Consider the following 22,366-nt stretch of genomic DNA (forward strand, 5'->3'; position numbering starts at 1 on the left):
TCCATTATCGCTCTCTGGATCCTCAATGATCAGGTCCTTTTTTACTCTGCCCCACCCCCATCGTGTTCTACAACTGGGAGACTGGTTTCTGACTTGGGGGAAGGTCAGTAGCACATCTGGATAAAGTCTAATCCATGTAGGGTGGGCTACAGCTTATTTGTCTAGTCTTGAGAATCTAGAACTATGTACTAATATGGGTAAGGTTCCCATCTTGGTATGGTATAGATCCAATGGAAGTGTCTGGCACGTCCACAGCTCAATTCTGCCCCTTGTCAGCTGAGACGTGAGCCGTTATCCCAAGACAGCTCTTGAAGACTGCAGTATTCTCTGTACTCTCTTCTCAAAAATATTTTTTATCGTTCTAATTCAGCGTGGTATGTGTGTTTATGTGTTTGTGTGTCTGTATGTCTCTCTGTGTGTATGTGTATAGAGGTCAGAGGACAGCTTGTAGGAGTTCATTCTCTCCTCCTACCATATGAGTTCTGGAGATTGAGTTCATGTTGTCAGGCTTGGCAGCAAGTTCCTTTATCTACTGAGTCACCCCACCAGCCCTCAGAGCCCTTCACTGCCATGTGCTCTTCTGTCTAGTCTGCCTTGTGCCTCTCCCTCCTATGAGTCCAAGTTTGCCTTCAAAAGGAGCCGCGGCTTCCCTAGTTCTCCACCTCATCTTACCATTCTAGAGGAAAACGAAACAAAACAAAAGACAAAAAACCAAAACCACCTTTATCCACATCTCTTTTAGGAAAGTAAAGACCAAAACAAGCAACAAGCCCACCATGGTCGGGGCCTGGGAATCCTGACAAGGGCTGCTCGCAGCTGAGTCTGGCTCCTTGTCTGTATGGCCTTTGACCTTTTGGATCTTTGGTGAGCCCTCCTTTTCGTCACCCCCGTTCAGCCAAAGAGATCCCTTCAAGTGCTCTGCTCATCTGCGGGTGATCCACCCCTTAGAGCTCCCTGGCTAAGAGGATCCCCATTCCACCCAGCTCCATACTCAAAGATGGTCTATCAGGTGATATTTTCTCCCGGCAGGACTCAGGACATACAAATCTTTCATAATTGTGTTTTTATAAGTATCACTTTTTAAATCATAACACTGTCATCCTCAAAAACATTTGGAAGCTCCCCATACCTGGAAGTTAGGGGAGAAGAGATCCTTTGTTGGACTTTTACTCCCTTTGTTTAGGTTCTGGAGATAGTAGGAGTGGACCTTCTGCGTCTGCCCCAAAGTCTATGAACTTGGTGTGCTTCCCCGTCTAATATCCCCTTTCATCACTCACCACAGGCTTCCAATCCACAAAGCATGGGAATCTGGGCAGGGAGAACTCAGAGAGCTCAGAAGACCTTCATGTGAGACCTTAGCCCCTGTGTGGCCAGCCCTATAGCACACAAAAGCATTTGTAAACTGCAGCTTCCAAATGTCTAGCCTCATCCTATTGCCCAAGGGACACAAGGCTTGACTCCAGCACCACCACCATTGGCCTCCATGGACCTTGGGCAAGGACTTCCTTTCTTCTTCTAGACTTTAAGTAAAAGTGATGGAAGCGGGGCCTGTGGCCTGTTCTCAGTTGGCCTTTTCTTTTCTCTCCTCTAAAGCACAAATCTGCTTGGCCTGATCCGTCTTCTTACATCTTCTCAAGACTCTAGACAGGAGGACAAGTCAACTCCCCTCCCCCCACACACGTTAGCTTTAATTGATTTGGAATGGCTGCATTGAGCCGCCTGTATCCTGAGTTAGTGGGAAAAGATACTATAGTCAACTAGCAATGTCTGCTGTGGGAAAGAGACAAGAGTCACAGCGTGTGACAAGAGGTATGTCATGTGCGCCTTACATTGGCTTCCACCCTTTCAGCCTGCCGTATTTGACTGAAGCAATTTCCTCTTTCTGAAATTCCCTCTTTTCTCTTTCACTTGTCCCAGTTCTTCTGAAGTCTGATTCTTGAAGAACTTGGAGGACTTTTCCAGTGTGTAGAAACTCCTGGTTCATAGCATTGTATTGTAGTCAAGAATGTTGTTAAGTAGCATGTTAGAGCTCTTCTTGTGACAGGGCCGGGGGTGGTACAGTAACTGCATGGGATGATCCATATATTAGTTACTTTCCCTGTTTCTGTTTTTAGAACTTAGGACTGCAGCAGCTGTCAGCAGAAAGATTACGTGGAAGCACTCTTGTGCTCCTGCAACGTTGACATTGAGGCTGCCTGGTAAGGTTAAATTCATCCTGGTGGGTGTGTATCTGTGCTTCCTAAAGCTTTGGGGTGAGGCAGTGAGGCCTGAGGTTTGGCCCTTCTTCCAGTTACCCCCACCCCCACCCCCGTGGCTGTGATAATGCTCTGACAAAAAGCTACACAGGGAAGAAAGGGTTTATTTTGGTGTGGCATTCCAGATTACAGTATGTCATTTAGGGGAAATCAAGGCATGGACTTGAAGCAACTAATCACATCTACTTTCAAGAGCAGAGAGAAATGGATGCATACACACTTAGGGCTCAGCTAGTTTTCTCTACGATTATATAGTCCAGGGCCCAGAATCAAGTAATGATGTCCCCACTTTCAGACTGGGTGTCCTGGTTGGGTTTTCTCCCATTGTTCTTGTTGTTGCTGTTGTTTTGTTGTCAATTTGACACAATCTAGAAGAACCTCTAGTTTGAGATTTTTCTCAACTGAGAAAACACCTCAATTTATAGACAAGTCGATGGGGCATATTCCTGGTTAGTGGATTGATGGGGAAGGGCCCAGATCACCAGGTGTTTGCACCCCTGGACAAGTGGTCCAGAGTTGTTAGAAAGCAGCCTGAGCAAGCTGTGGAAGCAAGCCAGTAAGCAGCACCCCTCTATGGCTTCTGCTTCAGTTGCTATCTCCAGGTTGCTGCCCTGGCTTCCCTAAGTATTAGAGAGTGACATGTGATTGGTAATATAAATACGTCCTTTCTTCCCCAAGTTGCTTTTGGGCATTGTGTTCTTATCACAGCAATAGACACCCTAAGACTCTGGCTCTTCCAACATCAATTAAAGTAATCAAGACAGTCTCTCACAGACATGGCCCTATGGTCCAAGAACCCCTGAGACCCTCTTCCCAGGTAACTCCAAGTTGTGATTAGTAACTTTTCTTGTGGCAGTGACAAGATTCTTGAAAGAAGCAACTTAAGAGAGGGAGATTTCATTTTGGCTCTATAGCCCATCATGGTGAGGAAGGCGTGGCAGCAGTAGAGCTAACCACTGCACCACTCTATCTCCTGATGGTGTATCACAGAAGAAAGTCTGGTGTAGGTACTCGGAAGCTTTTCCTGAGTGTAAAAGCTTTATTGAACATAAGAACAAACCAGAGAGTGAGATGCTGCTAATGCAGACAACCGCTGGACCTCCCACGTCAGACATCTTCAGGCAGGTCCTCTAGGTTTAGTCAAAGAGCAAGACCCACAACCGGTTCCTTAGAGTCTGGTTTCAAAATAAGGGTGGGGCTTCTGGAGAGAGGAGGTGGGGAAGTTCCAGCTGTTAGGAAAGTTCAAAGGTTCAGAAGTAAGAACCAAAGAATCTGCTCTGGAAAAGATGTCACAGGCAGCAGCCAGAATCCGCTCTGCTCCTCCGGCACGAGACCTGCTGGCTTTGCTGGTTCATACTGTCTTTTCCCGCCCGTGTGCGCCATCTTTCCTGAAAACTTGAGTGTTGTAAGCCACTGAGAATTATTAGCCTGTCAAGTCACTTACAGCCTTGATGTCCTGGAGCTGATGTCAGCAGTGTAGTGTCCCCAGAGCAGAGTGAATTCCCTGAAAGTAATGTGTCTTGTAAGAGCTATAAATCCAGGACTGTCCCTGCGATGCTCCAGAAGCTTCGAGGCTCCTGATTTACTAGGCGGCTGGTCCCTGGTCACTGCTGCTGGCTGTGATCCCTGCTCTCCACTGTGCTGTGTGTGGGGTGGGGGATGGTTGCAGGAAAGGCAGGAAATAAAAACTCAATATCCAACGTTAGTCCCTTGAATGACTGTCCCCCTCCCTTGCCCTCGTGTTTGGTTTCCCACTGCTGGCAACGCTCTCATTCTCAGCTGAAGTCTGACTTGTGTATGCTCATTTTCTCTTTCCGATTTTTACCGGCATTTTAAAGGCAGAACCTGAATCTGTTTCCAGGGTCTGCCTCCCTTGCACTACACCAGGCTAACTTCACCCGGCTTATGGGAAGCTGGATACAATGGGTGACTGGACTGATTAAATGGCTGAATGGAGAGGGGGAGGGGTAAATTGATCTAGAAGAAGCGCATCCCAGGAAAGCCCTAGTCACCTTTCTGAAAGCCAGCAACCAATCTGGGGTACCCATTACCTCTCTAGCCTGGCGCTTCCACTGCCGGCTCTAGGCTGGGTCATGCTCCCGCAGCCTCTGGGGAGCATGGTTGGCCTTCAGATCTGTGTGTTTCAGTTGGCCCTGTGAACAGAGCCTGTTCCAAGACCAATGTGAGTGATTTGGCCACCTCCCTGTTTTATAAGTCCCATTCCTGAGCTGGATCCTACAAACATCTCGTTGCCTTTCTATCTTCAGAGGCAAAATATCTGGTCCATGCTCAAGGCTTTCATGCAACTCCTCCTGTGCTGAACAGGGGACTTGGTGAGCCCCAAGTCTGGGCGTGGGTGAGGTGGTGACCCTGGCAGCAGTTTGAGAAAAGCATGAGCAGCCCCCTACTCTCCTGTAACTCCAAGCCCATTGGGGTGACCAGAACACAAGGCTTATTGCGAAACCCTCCGAGGCAATGCTTGCGTGATAAGCACCACATGTGTGGAGAAAACTCAGCCCAGCCCTGTCTGAGTTTGCCTGGGTGGGCTGGGGTCTGGGAGGGACTCACATAGGGAAGAAGAGGAAGGCTGAGTATGCAGCTTAGTGGTAGAGTATGCACAAGGCCCTAGCTTCAATCCCCAATCGAAGGCTCTCTCTCTCTCTCCCTTTCCCTCTCCCTCTCCCTCTCCCTCTCTCTCTCTCTCTCTCTCCCTCCCTCTCTCTCTCTCTCTCTCTCTCTCTCTCTCTCTCTCTCTCTCTCTCTGTCTCACACACACAGACAGATAGTCAGTCAGAGACAGAGAGACAGAGAGAGGGAGACAGACAGAGACAGAGACACAAAGGGGGCAAGAGTGGGACTAGGAGGAAGGTTCTAAGAACATGGGAACTAGTTAAGCTCGTCAGCAGCTTCGTGACTATGGGCAAACCATCTAATCTGTCTCTATCACTGAGGTTCTATAAGAGCCTGAGACTCTGGGTAGACATGGCACAGAGGTGTAGCCTTGTTGCTGGTGCAGTCTGAGCATTTGCTAGCCTAGCAGCAGAGGCCCAGGCCAGCAGGCTGGGCAGGGGCCTGTCATCTGAAACATATATATTCTTCCCATGACCTTTGGCTTGGAGAGTCACACCTGAGAGGCCATGGGCCAGCTGCATCCCAAAGGCTGGAGACCGGGTGCTTTAAGCCTGGGCTCCAGCTCACCCAGCCTCCCTTCACACTCGGTTCCAAGGCTATAATGACAAAGAGGAAAAGGACCCTAGCTAGGGAGGGGGATGGGGTGGGGGCAGAGAAGCCACATGAGCAGCAGCCAGGACAGACAAAGATGTGCTGTTTCCCCAGCTTGTGACATTTGTTTGCAAACAGCAGTGTTTTCCTGGGACACTATGCTTGTGTCTTCCAGACCAACAGAGGCTGTCTGTGTCCCAGCCCCTCCCTGTCGCAGGCTCCATCTCTGGCCTCCACGGGACTCAATGCTTGTCGGTGTCCCTTGATCTCTGCACTGGCTCTCCATCTCTGCAGTCTGAGTGGCCTTAGCACTCAGAGAGGTAGAGAAGGCAGAATGACTTCATAGGGAGTGGGGGGGGGTGCAGTGCAGTGAGGCTTGGGGATACCCAACAGTATGCCAGGCAGGGAGTGTGTGCCTGTCACACCACCAGAAATCTGCATCTCAAATCTGGGGCCTATCAGCACTGGGAAGTCCAGGACAGGCCCAGTCACTCTGAGCCACTCAGAACTTCAGTTTTATTTGGGCCTGGTAGTTATGAAGATGGAAGCAGGTAACAGTGTGACAAGGCCTAGCACAGAACAGTGCTTATAAATGTTTAAAGCCCTGCACTTGGCAGAGAACAGGGCGATATCCCCAACTCTGCTGCACTTGGCTGGAACAGATCACTAATTCAGGCTCTTGCTAGGTCAGCCTGCTGCTAAATGCCGAGCCTAGGCACAGGCTCTGGCTGGGCAGAGAGCTGCCTCATCAGGGCACAGCCTTCTTTTCCGTTCTTCAAAGGAAGGTCAGTGCACCCTTGGGTGGGAGTGCTAGTATTCAGCCCCTGAAGTCCCACTGTGTTTCTGGATGCCTTCCCCTGCATCCCTACCTTAATTAGATCAATTTCAAAATTGTGTGCTCTGCCTGCAAGTAGGACTTGGTGATTTAGAAAGGGGAAATCAAATCCTGAGCAGTGGGCAGCCACAGCTCCAGCTTGCTGCCATTGGAGAAGCCCACCTAAGAGTCAGCAATACTCAGACAAAGGCAATTAAAAACTGGACAGCCGCTGAGCCCTCTGCGTTCTCTCCCACCTGTCTCTCCTGACTCACGGCTCATACATCTTATGGTCTTTGAGGCAAGCTCCAAATATTTTGGTCCTGATTACTCACTCCTCTATTCATTTTCAAATATCCAAATAATAAGCTGAGAGAAGTTGCAGTACACATAGGGGACATGGGGCCTTGGGGGAAATCGTAGAGCTTAAGACAGACTGATTTACAGGGGAGGAGAGGGTATGGAGTGTTGTGTGTTGGGGTGTGTGTGTGTGTGTGTGTGTGTGTGTGTGTGTGTGTGCAACTTAAAGTCCAGGCTGGGACATATGAGATAAAGGAACCAGTGGTCTAGATTCTTGAAGCCAGATATACACATCTGCTTCATGGAGTCCAAGCCACCCAGGACATCTGAGCTCCACACTCATATACAAGTGGCCAGAGTCGGACTGTTGTCCCTGGATTGAGGGGGGCCAAGTTCTGCCTCCTGAGGTTATGAGGATCGAAGGAGATCAGAGTGCAGAGGCATTGACTAGGCACTGGCACCTGCTTGGTGGACAGTAGCTGTAATGATGCACATTACCCAAGTCAATATTGACTCCATCTATCTGTCTAGCAGCAAAACCTAAAAGCCATGGAAGTCCTCTTTTTTCTCACATCCCACATCAAAACCACCAGAAAATCTTGCCTTCTTGGCCAGGTATGACGGCAAATACCTTTAATCCCAGTACTGGGGAGGCAGAGATAGGCAGCTCTCTTGAGTTCAAGATCAGCCTGGTCTGTAGAGAGAGTTCTAGGACAGCCAGGGCTACCCAGAGAAACCCTGTCTAGGAAAAACAGCAACAAGAAACCCTGCCTTCCTTCCCACCGCGCCTCTTCTCGCTTCTCCTCCCTGTTCCTCTCCTAGACAGTGGCCACAGAAGCTCTCCAGGACATTTCCCGCTGCCTGTTAGTCCTTTCTTAATATAATCCAGAGGGATACAATCTTCCTCCACTTCCTAGTTCCTTCCTGAAAGCCTATGCTTTCAAGCTGGAGGCCAGCTCACAATCTGCCTACTGCTCGTCTCCATGACGCTCAACACATGGGGTACATGTTCCCCAGTGCTGATTTGATCCAGTCTTCCCTTCCCTATACAGGGGGTGGGGGTGGGGGCTTTGCCACTGCAGTTACTGCTGTGGGCCTCAACCTTCATCCTGCCTTCTGCCTTCCTCATACCATGGAACTTCCTGATTGAATCTCTGTACCGTTGTCTGTTGTTTCTCCTAGATCTCACAAGGATTCCCATTCAAATGAGGCAATCTCACAAGAAGTCCGGGAAACAGCTTAGGCAACCTACTTCTCCCAGTGGCAAAACCCCCAGGTTTTCTACAGAAAAGGCGTGATCTCAACGCGTACGTAGTACAGGGTTGAGGAGGCAATGAGTAATGGCTGCTTTGTCCCTCTGTCACCTCCTCTTTAAGGTCTTCTCACCTGGGAGCCAGATACAAACACATGTCTTTAGCGCTCTTTGCGCAGATGAAGTCAATTACATTAGTGAGTCCTGACTTTCCCAACTGCTTCCTAGGAGGGGAAAAAGGAAAGCAGTGTAAACAATACAAGCAAAAAAGCTGTGTGGTTTTTTGTGAAGTGAAGGTTCCTTCTTCTCCTTCCCGTCCTCCTTCCTCCTCCCCTTCCTCCTCCCCCTTCACCCCTGTAACCCCCCAAAGAGACAGGATTTCTCTGCATAGTCCTGGCTGTCCTGGAACTCACTCTGTAGACCAGGCTGGCCTGGAACTCAGAGATCTGCCTGCCTCTGCCTCCCAAGTGCTGGGATCAAAGGTGTGCGCCACCACTGCCAGGCTGAAGTTGGGGTTTCTGATCCAGTTCTCAGAGCAAACACACTGTGTCCTATTTCCAGTGCCTTCTCAAGATGCTGTGCTCTTGTATCTGAGGCCTTCTCCAGGCTCTCCTGCTCCACTGTCCCTCTTTTTGTCCCTCCATCCTCCACCTGATACCTATCCCCCACCTTCCCCTCCTGCCCCTAGTACTAGGTGTTGGGTTTCAGATCTACTTAATTCAGACCTATTTAACATACCAAGGCAGACCTGGCCTCCAGATTCTCCCAGCATACCTCACCCTCTATGCTGAACTTTCCTCTCATCCAAAGGCTCTTCACTATATAATCCAGACATTTGGTTCTTAATCTCTCTTTCTCACCTTTGCCCCTCTCCCCCTCTCCCTCCCCCACTCTTATACTCTCTCTCCCCCCTCCCCTCCCTCTCTCTTTTCTCTCTTCTCTCTCCCCTCTGTCTCCCTCTGCATGGTACTTCACTGACCCACCTCCTGTGTGGTTGTTGAACTTGCCCAAGAGCTGCTCCCAATAAACCTGCCTTTATGTTTTAATTTGATTTGAATTGGCACATTTCATGGGCAGAGAATACTTGTCATCTGGTGCCATACATCTGAGGTCCACTTCTTTGGGACAGTAGTTTCTTCTATGGAAATAGTACTTTTGACCTTAAAGTATGGGCAGAATAATGGATGTAATAGGTTTTGAAGCTTTCAAGTTTTGCTCAAACCTAAGAAAAATGGGAGGCTGTACAGTCAGGATCAGGGCCTATCCAGAGGCAGTATAACAAAGAAACCCAAACAAGGGCCAAAGGGGTAGTTAACATGACCACTATATGCAAAGCTCACTTTTACTAGGGACTTGCAATATGACCAGAGTAGATCAAAACCTCCACTTTACATGCCAGATAGCACCATGATATTTTTTAAGATTCAGTTTTACTTATGTGTATGTATCTCTCTGTGTGTGTGTGTGTGTGTGTGCGCGCGCGCGCGCGCACCCTGTGGATGAGGCTGTCAGAACCTCTGGAACTGGATCTCCAAGCATTTGTGAACCATTTGATTTAGATGCTCAAAAATAAACTTGAGTGATTTGAAAGAGCAGCATAGGCTCTTACCTACTGAGCCTTCCCTCCAGCCCCCGCTCTATGATTCTTACGCTGTGTTAGACAATCTCACCAGTCTTCTACCTGTCTGGTTGTGAATGAAATAGGGACCTAGGAAACTAGAACACTGTCTGAAAGTAAGGCCCAGAGAGGAAGCATATTAAGCAAGTTCATGGCCAGTTATTAGTAACAAGGCAAGGCTTAGAAGGAGAAGCCTAGGGTATCACAAGGCCACACATCAGCAGAACTTGGCTTAGTGGAGGGCATCACAAAGGGCTTCTCTGAAGAGGCATGCATGGAGCTGAGAACTACTTGCAAGGCATTGATTAATTCTAAAAATTTCCAGATGCCAAGTGGGTTCCCCACATGTAGTACCCAGGAAACTGGATAATGTGGCCTGGAATCCCTAGGCCACATAGGGCCACAAGTAAGGGACAAGCACAGGGATGGGAAGTCCTAAGAGTACAACCAGTCTGGGATGCTAGCAATCTGAGGGCTGCTCCTCAACCCCTCTGACCTTGCCCATCCCCCAGCATACCTACCCTTGAACACACTGAGCCACTGGGACAGGACAGCAAGGTTCTGGCAGCTCAGCCACCCGTGGATGCAGCGGGGCAGGGCCTCATGACCTCATCGCTATGGAGTCTTACACCCCTGCCAGCAGGAGAAGAATATAAACAGGGAAAAGTCCCCTCCACGTTTGCTGAGGAAGGCCATGGCTCTGCAGACTCCTGCAATGTGCCTGCTCAGGAGGCCTGAATGGAATTCGGAATTCGAAAGTACTTGTTTCTTGGCAGAAAAAAAATTCCAAAGATTGCTCAACATTCCTTTGACTCCAGGAGCCAGAGTTTGGCAGCAGCCTGTGGAAGCCTGAAGGAATGGGAGCCTGTGGGTGTGCCTTGCAGCAAGGCCAGCACTGGCTGGGGAATAGCCCCTCTGCTCTACTCCCTGGGGGTTGAGAGAGAGGGGGGAGAGGGCAGGGGTTTGAAGTTCTTGCTCTCCCAATGAAGGAGCTGCCATGTTTCAAAGCCAGCCAGAGACTGGGAAGCCAGACTCTCTGGCTCTATGCAAAACGCTATTTTCATCGCTGTCAGGAAACATGGGAGTAGTTCACTCCCTTGTAGCCTTCCTGTGGTTACCAAGGAGATGAGCTCCCTCTCCCCAGCTCTCTGCTTGATACTGGCAGATAGAGGCTGACATGTCTCCTCCTCCGTGAAGCCTGCTCCCTGCCTGGGTTGAAGTGCACCTGTCAGCACCTCTAGACGCTTATACCATAACTCATGTTGTGGCTGTTTCTAGAAATGTCTACCTTCTCTCAGACAAGAAGGAAAACTAGGGTCCTTTTTATGTCTGTAGAATCCTGCAGGTTCCAGTTGGTAAGAGGTCTGGATACAAAGCAAAACTGGCAAATTGTATAAATGTGGGAGAACAAGAATGTATTAAATTAAGTTAGAGTGCATGCTCAGGATCCATGAGTCACACAATGCTGAGTGACCCCTGACAATGTCATTTTCAAAAATATGAGAAGATGGGAAATATTTAATTAGCAAATTCACACTAACCTCTGTTACTGTTTCAGTGTTTGCTAATTTTCTGTGTAGATGTGAACTATAGTAAGATCCTCCACGATGTGAGACATGTGGAGATAAATATTAAACTAGCTTAAGCGTGGAAGTTAGAGAAAACAGCCCCTGGCGTATAGGTATGAGGCTGTACTATCATAAAAATACAATACAGAGAATGAAAATCTCACCAGAGGGTTTTGGCTTTACAATGAAATATATGGCAAGTGCTTCGTCTGGTGTATTCTGGGAGGTTCCGAGCACTTTAGGAGGAGATATCTAATGGGGAAAGCAGACTTCTGGGAAGGCATGTCTTAACTTGGTCCCCACTCCATTCTTCCCTTTCTGCTTCCTGTTCACCATGGTTAGTAGCCCCGCCCCCACCCCACCCCATCCCACCCCATGCTAAAGATGGCTCCTGCCACTACAATGGTGGGTCTCACCACAAGCTCAGAAACAACAAAATCGGACTGTGGACTGCAGAGTGTGAAACTGTGAGCTACGATAAATCTTTCCTCTAAAGTTGTTGATGTAGGGGGTTTGAGTGTTGTTGTGGAGAGACTGATCACACACACACACACACACACACACACACACACACACACACACACACACACACACGTGCGCGCGCGCGCGCTCAGCACTCTGTACTAAATGAACTGCAGAGCTGGCAGTTCCTAACCTCACCCACCTAGATCTCAGAAGGGGAGAGCCCTGATTGCTTTGAAATGAAGGCAGAGGAATAAGTCTATCTAATTTTACACACTTAGCATATTTTACACATACATTTAATGAACTTAGATGTTGTATGTATTTCTTTTCTTTAAGACTATCTTAAGTAACTCTCCACCCAATCAAATAAATTATTTTTCCTTTGTGTTTGTGTATGGAATACGCATGTGGGCTCACCTATGCAGACTGGTGTGGAGGCGGAGGATGATATCAGGTGTCATTCACAATTACTTCTTTTTATTATTATTTTGAGACAAAGTCTCTCAGTGAACCTCAAGCACATTATTTTGGCTAGGGGACCCTAGGATTCTCCTGTCTCTACTTTCCAGTTCTGGGGTTAACAGGGCATTCACCACCATACCTGGCTTTTTATATGGGTCTGGGGATTTGAAATCAGGTCCTCATGTCTGTACAGCATGCACTTTATCCACAGAACCATTTCTTCAGCTCTAAATATTATTAAAGAATATCATTATTGCAGACATTTTGTATTTTTGGTTGGGTGGTGGTGTGGGCAGGATGGGGAGGGGAAAAGGAGAAAGAGAGGAAGAGGGAGAGAAGAGGAGAGGGAAAGGGAGAGAGAAGGAGAGAGGAAGAGGGAGAGAGAAGGGGAGAGGAAGAGGGAGAGAGAAGGGGAGAGGAAGAGGGAGAGAGAAGAGGAGAGGGAAAGGGAGAGAGAAGGAGAGAGGAAGAGGGAGAGAGAAGAGGAGAGGGAAAGGGAGAGAGAAGGGCAGAGGGAAAGGGAGAGAGAAGGGGAGAATTTCTTGACAGAAAAGGAAGTTACAACATTATGGGAAGATTGGCTGGCTGAGCCCTCTCCAGGTACCACTGTTTCAGGTTCTGGGATTTTATACTGTCTTTCTGGATGCAGATCTTCAGTGTACAGAAGGAATCAAGCTTTTGTTACATGCTTCATGAGTGCTACATCCTCTGATGCTTCATCCCTAGGCCAGTCTGCCTGCCTATGTATGTGTCTATCTATGTATTATGTATGGATGCACCTACCTACCCATCTGCTTATTTATTTGAGACAGGGTATATAGCAAAGGCTAGCCTGAAACCCTCAATCCCCTTGCTTCAGCTTACTATGCGCCGAGATTTGAAGAATGCATCACCAAGCCCAGCTTCATATCAGAGTTTTTAAAAGCAGTTGTTCTTGTCCTTAATTTTCTTTCTCCTTCATCCAGAGAGATCTTTTGCTTCATCCAATCCAAAATGTTTTTTTTTTAAGATTATTGAAATGTATTTCCAAATTTCCTCCAGAGAAGAAGTTTACATTCCATAGTTAATAAGAGTGTGTGGCCGGCAGCCCTGGGAAGGGCTTGGGAGACATGTCCTCCCTGTGAATGGGCTTGAGATCTCAGCTGGCAGTGGTGGAGTTAGGTGGCTGCTTTGGTGTGGGAGAGTAGATCTGAGAAGGTATGGCTGGTGATATTTAGGTTCTTTGTGTGTTAAGAGGGAGAAGGTTCTAGCTGTTAAGTAGGGGGAAAAGAAGGATTGGAATCAGAAAGCTAGAAAGTGGGTTTGGAAATATCACACATTCAAAGCAAACAAAACCCCACCTAAGAGTCAAAAGATAAATAGGCAAAAAACATATTTCCAAAAAAGCCTGCAGATAGCTTTTTATTATAAAAGCTTTTGGTTATAAAAGAATAACCAAATGTCAGTTTCAGAGTTCATTCATTCCACTGGAAGAAAATCATAGAATTCAAAAATTTTAAAATTGTAAAGGGGGGACTTGGGAGTGAGTCACAGAAAGCCTGGAAGAGCAGAGGTGTGGAAGAGAGCCTCTCCAGCCAAGAGCACTCGTCTTTTCTTCTCTACACCGTTGTTCTGTGGCATTGTCTTATGACAGGAAACGGGGATCGATATCTTGTGAGTCATCTCTCCAGAGGGTTAGTGTCTTAGTTGGGGTTTCTATTGCGGTGACAAAACATCATGACCCAAAACAACTCAAGAAGGAAAGGCCTTATTTCAGCTTTTGGTTCTACATCACAATCCACCATTGAAGAAAGTCAGGGCTGGAACTTGGAGCCAGGAACTGGACAGATGAATGCTGCTAACTGGCTTGCTCCCCATAGCTTGCTCAACTTGCTTTCTAACAGCATCCAGGACCAGCAGCCCAGGAGTGGCACCACCCATGGAGAACTGGCTCTCTCACATTAATAATCAATCAAGAAAATGTACCGCAGGTTTTCCCACAGGCCAGTCTGGAGGGAGTGTTCTCTTAATTGAGGTTCCCTTTCTAAAATGACTCAAGCTTTTGTCAAGTTGACATAAAACTAGTCAGCACAGCTACTGAAACCTAATTCTGTCCTCAAGATCAGAAATCTCAGGAAAGGGCTTTGATTGACCCCTGTCAATCAGCTGTTGCCTGAGGGTGAGCTGGGGAAATTGTTTCCTGTGAATCTGTCAGGTGTGGCTTTCCTTTAGCCAATATTAATATAAAGACTCTGGCCACAGAATTTGGGAGAATGGAGCCTGTATGTGAATCATGTGATTAGAGTTTCATAATTATTTTTAACCTCTTGTGCTGTCTTCTGGGAAAATTCCTCAGTTTCATTTTGCAGAGCACGAATTCTTTTGTTCAGCTGTGTTGTGTCCCTCCTCCCCTTCTGTTCAGACCCTGCGGTCCTCACCTCCAAGACAGCTGCTCACACGGTCTCCTCGACTCCACTGCTCCCAGTTGTTTAAGAGCCATTTCCCAGTTGCTCTACAACCTTCCTTTCATCTAGACTGGGCTCTCATAATGCTTTTCTTGGCAAGTTTCACATTTTCCTGTTTCTTTTCCATGGAGATATTTGTTTCTTTTGAAGTGAAATGTGGTGGTATGATTCTTTTCTCTTTCAGTAGGGAAGTGTCTTGGAGTAATAGTTAGAGCTCAGGTTCCAGAGCTACAATTTCTCAGTGCTCAAAGTTTGGCTTTGTGACTTCTGACTAAATAGATACAATTGATGTGCGTGCAAGCATTCAGGCATGCACATGTATGTATTGACAGCATCTCACTATTTAGGCCAGGCTGTCCAGAAATTCACTAAGTAAATCTGCCTGGCCTTGAACTTGAGATCTCCTTGCCTACCTCAGCCTCTTGAGAACTAGGACTTCAGATGTGCGGCATTGTGTCTATCACTCGGCAGTTTTCTTCATCCCTTTGAACCTTCATTTCCTCATGTAAACACTTACAGGATATATTTCTGTTGGGGGGAGAGTACTGACTACATAAATGAAATCAGAGAAGGGAAGAAAACATGACCTGACTTCATTTATCATAAGATTATTACAACTGCCTCTAACACACATGGTATACAATGCTGGTGAAGTTGCCATACCTACTAGCCTTTACCATCTGTGAAAAGAAAACCACCATCAGTGGCTCCTGGTCCAACTCTTAAACACACCGAGCTGGTGGGGATGGTGAGGTTGGAGGCTTGCCTGAGCATCACAGTCCAGAACAAGGAGTGAGCCTTCCGGCCAGCCAGAATGGCCCTCCTGGTGTCTGTTATTCAGATCATTTCCTTTACCGGTATCTACAGACCTCTCCTGAATTTAACAGTGAAGATTCCCAGGGCTGTGCTACCTCGGAAACCAAACCACTACCCATTGGCCTGGGTACTTTTAAACTGCCGCAGGGCAGAGTTTCCCAAACTTGTTTACTAACAGAAATCTCTTGGGGAATCTGATAAAAATACAGATTTCCAATCACACTCCCGATCCACTGACTCTTCAAGGGAGGTGCCTTGGCATCTGCATTTTTAATCATGACCTGGGAAAGTTTAGGAAATAACCACCTCAGTAGCTGAGCACTACATGCTGCAGTTTCACAGGCTTGGGAATTTTATTTCATTGTTTTTTAAGAACTTAAACCCTTAAATCTTTTACCACGTGATCCTGAGTTTCATTTAGTGCTGGTAATGGGGCAATCTACTGGCCAGTAACCAACTCTAGAAATAGTTGACCCGAGAGCTGTAACGGCAGTGATAGTAGCTCTAGGGCTTGCACCCATCCTTTGGGGATCAGCAGGAAACAGTGTCAAGGAAAGGCAGGGCCCGTCTCTATGACTGGGACTTTTGTTCACTGGGGTGGGGTTGGACCAGGACCGTAATTCCCTGATGGAAAGAGAGGGTGCAACGTTATGTGCTTGTCTGATTGCACTCTTTTCTGGGTGTCGTTATTCCAAGCTCCGAGACGCTATGACATCTTCATGGTTCTTCTATGCAAGGAGAGAATAGAAGGTTGCTATTCAACAGAAGACAGGACTATAAACAAACAACAGGACTTAACATTTATGGCCATTGGCTGCTAACAAAAAGACCTCTCCTAAATGCAGTCATCTTTCCAGAGGATAACCAAGTCCTGAGTCTTTGGGGGCAATCTCTTTCTCTCTCCCTTATATCTGCATAACACATCTCCTAATCCTACAGTTTAGGATCTGGAGGGAGGAGGGCAGGCAGTGGTCATGGCCAGCCCCTTCTCCCTATCATGATTCAGTCAAATGGGGCTCATCCATTTCTACACTTTAGATCAAGCTTCTGTTTTGGTATCAAGACTATTTAAGGTTGAGAGGAATGGGCTAGAGAGGCAGCTCAGAGATTAGAATCTCTTGCTACTCTTATAAAGGACCCAAATCCAGTTCTCAGCATCCATGATGGTTGGGCCACAACTGGCTGTAAATCCAGCTCCAGAGGATTGGACCCTTCTGGCTTCAACAGGCATTCACACCTCTTTCTCTCTCTCTCTCTCTCTCTCTCTCTCTCTGTCTGTCTCTCCGTCTGTCTCCTCTCTGTCTCTCTCCTCTGTCTCCTCTCTGTCTCTCCCCTCTGTCTCCTCTCTCTCTCTCTCCCTTTCTCCCTCCCTCCCTCTCTCCCTCCTTCCTCCACTGTCCATCTCCCTCTCCCCTCTCATCCTCTCATCACACACACACACACACATACACACACACACAAATAAGTAAATCTTTTAAAAACATTGTATCGTTAGGAACTGTGGGTGTGGCAGAGCAGGCAGAGAGCTTGTTCAGCATGCATGGAGCCTTCTATTTGATCTCCAGCACTGTATGAATTGGACACGATGGCGCACACCTGCAGTCCCAGTACTTGGAATGTGGAAGCAAGAAGATCAAAAGTCCAAGGTCATCCACAGCTACACATGGAATTCAAAGCCAGTCTACGCTACAAGAGACTGCCAAAAACCAAAACCAACCAAACAAACAAACAAAAAACCCTCTTAGTGTACATGATAGACCCAAAACTGAAATAAATGCCTTTCCCAGATGTTTGGTGAAAGGGTCACACCCAGAAAAGCAGAATGTCCCCACCTCCATCCCTGCTTCCTTCTGCTCATCCCACCCAGTTCTTGAAGAGGCTTGGCTCAGAGAGCAGAAATGTGACCCTCCTGGAAGCTGTTATTGACTCACCTCTTCCCAAAGCACCAACAGAGCCTTGGGGACTCTCCCTCTCTAGTTACAGAACTGACAAAGAAATGCTGTGTAGGATTCAGTTTGAATCCTTATACAGTTCTATTTTGTCCATGTGCTTAGAAAAAGCATTTCCTAGCACTTTCTAGGAGTAGATAAACAATAAATTCACTCCAACCAAAAATACACATTAAAATGACAATAAAGACTATCGGGATGAAATGAAATAAAAATTATCAATGCTGCTGTATTACTCTCTGTTGCTGCAGTAACAAGTTGTCACCACTTTACTTGCTTCAGACGACACAAACTTCCAGCTCTGTGGTCAGAAGTCCAACAGAGTTCTCAGGGGTTATCCAAGCACTTTTCTGGATGCTCCTTGGCAGAATCAACATATTTTCTAGCTTTTGAAGCTTTTCCAAATCCCTTGGCATCTGGCTTTTTCTTCCATTTTTAAAACCAGTTAGACTGTTGGAGGAGTTCTGTAAACTCCATCTCAATGGGTCTCTTCAGAGTCCTGTCTTCTGCTTTGTCAGAGCCTTGTGAGTGCTGTGGGCCCATCTGGGCAGCCCAGTGAAGCCCATCTGTCTACCTCAGGGCCTGTTGATATGCTGTCTCATTGTTTGCCATGGTGGTCTAGCCATGGAGGTTAGAAATGGACAAATGCTAGAATGTGGATATGATTTAGTTGTGACCCCATATGTTAGAAGCTTGGCCTCCAGTGTAAGCGTGGAGATGTGGTGGCACTGTCATGAGGTAAGACCCAATGAGAGGAGGGAAGCCTTGGGTTGTGTTTCATAGAGGACTTACGTTGTTCTTACACTGGGCAGAGAACCCCAGTGTGGCTGTGGCTTCTTGTCTTACTATTGGTCTGGATCGGTTGCACCAACTCCCACCATGTTGTTATTTATTATGATAGGACCCAGTAAAAGGGCCCCCACCAGAGGACAAATCAATGTCGTCACCCAGTGTTGGGCTTGTAGACTCAAACTATTAGCTAAATAAACAAACCCCTGTCTTAAAAATAACAACAACAATAACAACAACAAAACCCCACAACTTTAAATAAACCTCTCTTTTTAAAAACAACAGCCCACTGCCACCCCCACCCCTGCAGGTTTGAGAATTCTGTTACTGTGAGGGAGGGGAGGGACAGGGAGTAAGTGTCCTCTCCACCACCGTTAGTAGGAATATATTGCGTAGATCCTCTCAAGTTCTCAGGAAGGATGTAAATTTCATGAAGCTTCTCCAAAGCAAATTGGTGGTTTGGAAAATAAGCCATAAAATGTATTTGTTCAGCCAATGTTTCTCATACTCTGTTCTCAAGAAGTGCTGCTAACTCCGTGCTTGTGCGTGTGGGTGGGGTGTGGGGCAAGGCTCTCAAGTGCTCATCATTGCTTTACTATTACTACTGCCCACCCCAAACTGGAAATAACCTTACTGTCCAGTCACAGAAAGGCTCACTAAGCCATATCATATCCATATAAGGAAACATTAAGATGACAGTGAAAATTACATTCATGACACTTTTTTATGAAATAGAAATATGCATATGTCCTAATGTTAAGTCAAACTTAATTTTGTTGTGAACATAAAACAGATACAAAAAATAAACTATATGAAAAACAAACAAACAAACAAGGATAGAAAATAATCCCAGACTCAGCCTGGGAAGGAAAATGTGATTAGCCATGGAAGTTAGCTAAGGCTGGTGGGCCCACCTGAATAGAGCCTAGGTGAGAAAGTCCAGGCTTCTAGCACAAACTTCCCCTAAGTCCTAATGGACTTCCCGGTTGACGTTTGTCTTCGTAAGTAAACATTTCACTGGGATAGGGCTGATGAGGTGGCTCCACGTAGCTCTTGCTACAAAGAAAGGCCTTAGGGCCTGCAGTTCCTGTAAAGTAGTGAGGATTTGTAATCTGAATGCTCCCGTGGTGAGACATGGGAGGCAGAAGCTTGTGAACCATCCAGTCGGTGCCTACAGCGGTAAGCAATAAGAGACCTGGTTCAAAGAGGGCAGAGAGTGGAACTGACACCTGATGTTGTCTTCTGACGTCCATGTACATGCAGCGGCATATGTGCATGTGCATTAACACATACAGATACGCACACACATGTTCATACACACCACCACCACTGCCACCAGGAAAACTCTTATAAGCATCAGCTGTCTGAGGCTGAGCCAGTCTGCCTTCTAAAGACTCCTGCTAGAATTCATTTGAGGAACTTTATAAAAATGCAGATGCCCTGGGCCTGCTTACCCCCAGAAGGTCCCATAAGGCTGTGTGAGGCAAGTTAAAACATTCCCTTGAGATACCACAAGCTCTCTTCACCCAGAATCACAGCATCAGATGTCTGGCCAAGGCTCAGCCCTCTCTTAGTTTTCTCCAGATTCCTTTAGTATGCTGTGTCAGGAACCAAGTGTTCGTGTCTGGCTTTATCATGCTTCCCAGTAGATTAGCATCCTGCTTCTTACTGTTAGGAGAATATCCAGATGCCCCTGGGAGCTGCTGGCATTGGCTGGGTTTCAGCAACCCCTGTGGCTGCCTAGGATCTTGTCTTTCTGTGGTTTGGTCTATCTCTCTCCATCCTATCTCCTCCACATCCTATCTCAGATGAGCCTGCAGGCCAGCTTTGTTCATTTCTTCTGCTGTCCTCTTTGCAATTAGCCACTAGGTTACGCATGTTCTCTTTGATGATGCAGACTCTCTCCCTCCAGTTTTGAGACCCAATAGATAAAAGTTCTCTTGGAACTTTTAGAAAAACCTTAAAGAAAAAGCGAATTTAAGACATAAGCAGTATAATGGCCAAGAGCCAGGATTCTAGAGTCAGAGTTCAAATCCCAGCTGAGGGAACGTAGACAAGTCGTAGGATCTTTGTGCCTCAGTTTCCCTATTTGTCAGTGAGGATGATCATCATACCATTTCCTTGGGCTCTCAGAATGATTTGGTAAGCTAATGACACACCCAAAGCAGTGCCTGGGCCAGATCTATGGGTTCCATGTCCATGGACTTAACCAACTTAGGACTGAAAATACATGTATGTATGCATGTGGTATGTACATATGTGTTCATGTGGGTGTGTGTATGTAGAAGCCTGAGGGCAATGTTGAGTGTCTTCTTCTATAATTGTCCACCTTATGTTTTGAGCCAGGGTTTTACTGTACCTGGAGCTCATCAATTTGCCTATATTGATTAGTCAATGAGTTCTAGGGCTCTGCCTGCCTTTGCTCTCCCTCCACCAGTGCTGAACTTACAGATGTGCATCATTACACCTGGCTTTTGTTGGGCATTGGGGATCTGAAGGCAGAGCCCTCATGCTTACGCAGAGGCATTTTCCCTATTGAGTCATCTCCTAGTTCATTATGGATATTTTTTTAACTGAGGCTGCCCTCAACATTAACTCAACAAACCTTTTTCTCTATTCACTAAGCAATGAAGGATAACAACTACACATGGCATTTACTGGTTGTCCAAATGGTTACATTTCTGTTTTTGTTGCTCTGATAAAATACCCCAACACTAGCAATATAATGGAGAGGTTTATCTGGGCTCACAGTTCCAGGGTATAATCCATCATGGTGGAGATGGTGCAAGGGCTTAAGCTCAGGTGGCCACATGGCATCTTCAGGAAGGAAGTAGAGAATGCTGGTGCTTGGCTAGGTTTTTCCTTTTTATTCAGTCCAGGACTCAAGCCTAGGGAATGGTGCTGCCCACATTTGATGTGTGTCTTTCCATCTCAATTAACCCAAAGTTGACATAGTTAACAATCACAGATATCTAAATTTATTAGAGATGATATAAAGCTTACAGGAGCCTTTACATGGGTTAAATTATCTGGGTAACATTATCCATTCTCTTTAGTATAAGGGACTTTGCATGTCTCAGGATTTCAGTACAGGGGTAGGAATATGGAGTTGTGAAACCAGCTCCTGCCCCAATACACAGAGTTATGACTGTGTGGTAAGAATAGCAGCTCCTCATCCTGCAGATGCCACAAGAATTGCTTAATTTGCTTCATGAATGCAATTCTAGTGACTAGAGTCCTTTATTGTGCAGAAGGGGCCTGCCGCTGCTTTCACTGGAGGAAACAGATTATAAGAAAGAAGCTGAGAAATCTGCATGAGTCAACACCCGCCCCCCAAAAAAAGAGAATAGGGCTAAAAAGGGAGAGAAATCTCTAAAACCTGAAATTCTCATTGGACAATCACACATTCACTAAGGAAACAGTCCTGGCTCCGTCCTCTTCCACGGTTCCTTCAAATTCTGTCCCAGTGAGCACTGATTTGTCTTATTCCTTCTTCCTGCTCCTGCAACACCTGCTCCCATTCAGGCTACCTTGGTTTTTCCTCTAGCCATGGCTCAGCAGGCAAAGGTACTTGTCAGATGACCTGACTTCAGTCCGTGTGTCCCACATGGCAGAAACAACTCCCACAATGTTTCCTAATCTCCACACATCTTAGGTGGTTTACATGCCCCACACAATAAATCAATAAATGTTAAAAATTTGAAATACAAATCTAATTGTAGCCGGATGGAGGGTGGTGGCGCACGCCTTTAATCCCAGCGCTTGGGAGGCAGAGACAGGCAGATTTCTGAGTTCAAGGCCAGCCTGGTCTACAGAATGAGTTCCAGGACAGCCAGGGCTATTCAGAGAAACCCTGTCTCGAAAAACTAGAAAAACAAACAAACAAACAAACAAAAAAATCTAATTGTATTCTCACTGTGGATATCCTATTGCCATAACTTTAGAACTACTCAGTGGGTTCCCAACACTTTTCAGAATAAAGTAAAAGTCTTAACATCTCACCAACCCTGTAGAGTCTGGGCCACACTTGTTTCTGCATCCCCACCAAGCCCCAGCTTTCTCTGTTTTACCCATGATGCTTTTCTTCAGTCTTGTGTAATGATGACCCCAGGCCAGAGAGCCTCTGCATGTGTTCGTCTCTTTCTGCACCTTGTTCTCTCCTTCCTTTCACCCACTTAAAAAAATTAATAGATTTTATTTATTTGTTTATTTTTATTTTTATTTATTTTCCAAGGCAGGCTTTCTCTGTGTAGCTCTGGTTGTCCTGAAATTCAATTTGTAGACCAGGCTGGCCTTGAATTCACAGAGATTCACCTGCCCCTGCCTCCTAAACGTGTGTGCAACCACTGCCTGGCTACAACAACAACTACTACTACTACTGCTGCTGCTGCTGCTGCTACTTCTTCTTCTCC

General features: G+C 46.6%; 2 protein-coding genes across 6 annotated transcripts in view; both read left to right on the top strand.

Moving 5' to 3' along the window:
- The window catches only part of Eps8l3 (EPS8 like 3), a 201,485-nt gene that overhangs the window by 85,351 nt on the left and 93,768 nt on the right, over positions 1–22,366 (top strand). The gene's annotated exons all lie outside the window — the stretch shown is intronic.
- The window catches only part of LOC116093603, an 81,058-nt gene that overhangs the window by 10,139 nt on the left and 48,553 nt on the right, over positions 1–22,366 (top strand). For 2 of the 4 annotated variants that reach the window (XM_031375146.1, XM_031375147.1), the window contains exon 2: positions 2,115–2,198. The gene's annotated coding sequence lies outside the window, so the exon portion shown is untranslated. Of the gene's footprint in view, positions 1–617; positions 865–1,593; positions 1,810–2,114; positions 2,199–7,773; positions 8,123–22,366 lie in introns of those variants that run through there. The other 2 variants (XR_004119764.1, XR_004119763.1) reach the window with 2 other exon arrangements.

This window comes from Mastomys coucha, unplaced genomic scaffold, assembly GCF_008632895.1.
Source record: "Mastomys coucha isolate ucsf_1 unplaced genomic scaffold, UCSF_Mcou_1 pScaffold16, whole genome shotgun sequence".
In the NCBI taxonomy this organism is placed as follows: domain Eukaryota; kingdom Metazoa; phylum Chordata; class Mammalia; order Rodentia; family Muridae; genus Mastomys; species Mastomys coucha.